This window comes from Leucopleurus acutus, assembly GCF_964270905.1.
Source record: "Leucopleurus acutus genome assembly, chromosome: 4".
Lineage (NCBI taxonomy): Eukaryota > Metazoa > Chordata > Mammalia > Artiodactyla > Delphinidae > Leucopleurus > Leucopleurus acutus.
The window spans coordinates 27,823,599-27,827,272 of NC_139146.1; the positions used below are offsets into that span (position 1 = coordinate 27,823,599).

At 39.3% G+C, this 3,674-nt stretch overlaps 1 pseudogene across 1 annotated transcript; it reads right to left on the reverse strand.

The window, feature by feature from the left end:
- Positions 1-2,233: 2,233 nt before the first annotated feature.
- LOC309961095 (periodic tryptophan protein 1 homolog) lies at positions 2,234-3,360 on the reverse strand (annotated as a pseudogene). The gene has a single exon. The product of its transcript is annotated as a periodic tryptophan protein 1 homolog (transcript).
- Between the last annotated feature and the right edge of the window lie 314 nt (positions 3,361-3,674).

Genomic DNA, 3,674 nt, shown 5'->3' on the forward strand with positions numbered 1-3,674 from the left:
AAACAGTCACCCAAGTCCAGGAAGTGCAGAGAGTCTCATATAGGATTAACCCAAGGAGGGACATGCTGAGACACACAGTAATCAAACTGATGAAAATTAAAGATAAAGAGAAAATATTAAAAGCAGCCAGGGAAACCAGCAAATAACATGTAATGGAATCCCCATAAGGTTATCAGCTAATTTTTCAGCAGAAACTCTGCAGGCCAGAGGGGATGGCACAATATATTTAAAGTGATGAAAGGGAAAAACCTACAACCAAGAATACTCTACCCAGCAAGGCTCTCAGATTTGATGGAGAAATCAAAAGCTTTACAGATAAGCAGAAGCTAAAAGAATTCAGCACCACCAAACCAGTTTTATAACAAATGCTAAAAGAACTTCTCTAGGCAGAAAAGACCACAACTAGAAACACGAAAACTACAAATTGGGAAAGGTCACTAGTAAAGGCAAACATATAGTAAAGGTAGGAAACCATTCACATACAAATATAACATCTAAACCAGTAATCATGAGGAGAAGAGTGCAAATGCAGGATATTTGAAATTAAGAGACCAGCAATTTGGGACTTCCCTGGTGGTCCAGTGGTTAAGACTCCACGCTCCCAATGCAGGAGGGCCCAGGTTCAATCCCTGGTCAGGGAACTAGATCCCACACGCTGCAACTAAGAGCCCGCATGCTGCAACTAAAGATCCCACATGCTGCGACTAAAGATCCTGCATGCCGCAATGAAGATGCTGTGTGCCGCAACTAAGACTTGGCACAGCCAAATAAATAAATAAATGTTAAGAAAAAGAGACCAGCAACTTAAAACAATCATATATATATATACAGACTTCTATATCAAAACCTCATGGTGACCACAAACCAAAAGTCTATAATAGATATACCACCACACACAAAAGAAAAAGGAATCCAAACACAATACTAAAGATAGTCATCAAATCACAGGATAAGAGAATAAAAGAGGAAAGGAATAAAAAAGACCTACAAAAACAAATCCAAAACAATTAACAAAATGGCAGTAAGAATATACATATCGATAATTACCTCAAATGTAAATGGATTAAATGCTCCAACCAAAAGACACAGACTGGCTGAATGGATACAAAAACAAGACCTGTATATATGCTGTCTATAAGAGAGGTACTTCAGATCTAGAGACACACATACAGACTGAAAGTGAGGGGATAAAAAAAGGTATTCCATGCAAATAGAAATCAAAATACACCTGGAGTAGCAATACTCATATCAGACAAAATAGACTTTAAAATAAAGACTGTTACAAGAGACAAAGAAGGACACTACATAATGATCAAGGGATCAATCCAAGAAGATATAACAATTGCAAATAACATGCACTCGACATAGGAGCACCTCAATATATAAGGCAAATGTTAACAGACATAAAAGGAGAAATTGACACTTATACAATAATAGTGGGGAACTTTAACAACCCATTTTCATCAATGGACAGATCATTGAGACAGAAAGTCAATAAGAAAACACAGGCCTTAAATGACACATTAGACCAGATGGACTTAATTGATATTTATAGAGCATTCCATCCAAAAGCAGCAGAATATACATTCTTTTGAAGTGCAGATGGAACATTCTCCAGGATAGACCACATGCTGGGCCACAAAGCAAGCCTCAGTAAATTTAAGAAAACTGAAATCATATCAAGCATCTTTGCCGACCACAACACTATGAGAAATCAACTACAAGAAAAAAACTGCAAAAAACAAACACATGGAGGCTAAACAATATGCTACTACACAACCCATGGATCATTGAAGAAATCAAAGAACTCAAAAAATATCTAGAGGTAAATGAAAATGAAAACACAGTGATCCAAAACCTATGGGATGCAGCAATTCTAAAAGCAGTTCTAAGAGGGATGTATATAGCAATACAAGCTTACCTCAGGAAACAAGAAAAATCTCAAACAACCTAACCTTACACCTAAAGCAACTAGAGAAAGAAGAACAAACAAAACCCAAAGTTAGTTAAAGGAAAGAAATCATAAAGATCAGAGCAGAAATAAATGAAATAGAGATGAAGAGCACCATAGAAAAGATCAATGAAACGAAAACTGATTCTTTGAAAAGATAAACAAAATTGATAAACCTTAAGCCAAACTCATCAAGAAAAAAAGGGAGAGGGCCCGAATCAGAAATGAAAAAGGAGAAGTCACAACTGGCACTACAGAAATACCAAGGATCATAAGAGTCTACTACGAAAAACTATATTCCAATAAAATGGACAGATTCTTCACATACTTGTCTGCTGATGCAGTCACAAGACAGCCCTTGATTTCATCATTGTGTGCATTAAGTGTAAAAACTGGCTTATCTGAGCATGCATCCAAATTATATACAAAACCATCATTTGTACTGGCCAAAAAATGACAAGGTGAAAAGTGATTCCAAGTCACTCTCAATCTGCCCACTGAATCGCCACAGTTGATGGCTTTCCTCTGGACTTCGGCAGTCATACAAAGCCACTGACTTATCACCTGATCCAGAAATCAGAGTCTGTGCTTCAAATGGATGAAACTGGAGAGTCTGGATCTTGTCTGTATGTATGGCAAGGCTGGCTGCTGGTTTCCCCAAGGATGTATCCCACAGAATAACAGTGTTAGCTGATGCACTGGCCGGCACATTTCTGATCAGCTTATTCCAAGAAAGGTCAAGGACAGCATTGGTATGCCCATCTGCTGAGGAATTCATCTTTCCTTTCTTTTTCTTCTTTTTTGATAGCTTATTTCTAAGTGTAAAGACTGGCTCTAAAGAGTTCCACTATATCGAAATCCCACACTTCAATGACGGGGGTCATGTTTCCCACAGCAATGTAATTTCCAGTTGAATCATCTGGACTAGGATCAAAATTCAGCCATTCAACACTCAAAGGGTATGCAGACAACAGGATATCATGGTGGACATAAAAAGAATCTTCTTATTGGTTATAAACATGTACCTCTAAATTGCATTGGTCCTGTTCGGCTCTGCCACAAACTATGAGAATGTCATTGGGCTTAATCAAGAAAACTTCACGTTCGTACTGCTCCATATCTTTCAGAGTAACATAAGGATCTTGATCATTACTCCCATAGACTGTAAGACCCAAAAGAAATTCACCAAGAGTTTCAGTATCTGGGTCACCTTCTTCATTATATTTATCTAAGTCATACTCAGCCAGCTCATCATCATCCAGCGTCCTGTCATCCTCTGGGTCACCATCCTCCAGGGGCTCCCGAAGTCGGGCCTGGGTACAGACATGCTGCATGCCATCTTCTGAAGGATCGCCTGTCTCCTCTTCATCACTGCCACCTTTTTCTTGTAATTTTTCCTTTGCTTCAGCAATAAGATGTTTCATTTCTTTTTCATTAAGCTCTTCTAGGTAGATTCTTCTAGGTAGAAGATTCTTCTAGGTAGATTCTTCTAGGTAGAAGAATTCTTCTAGGTAGAAGATTCTTCTAGGTAGAAGAAATGGACAGGGGCTTCCCTGGTGGCACAGTGGTTAAGAACTTGCCTGCCAATCCAGGGGACATGGGTTCGAGCCCCAGTCCAGGAGGATCCCACATGCCATGGAGCAAGTAAGCCCACATGCCACAACTACTGAGCCTGCGCTCTGAAGCCCGCGGGCAACAACTACTGAAGCTCGTGGGCCTAGAG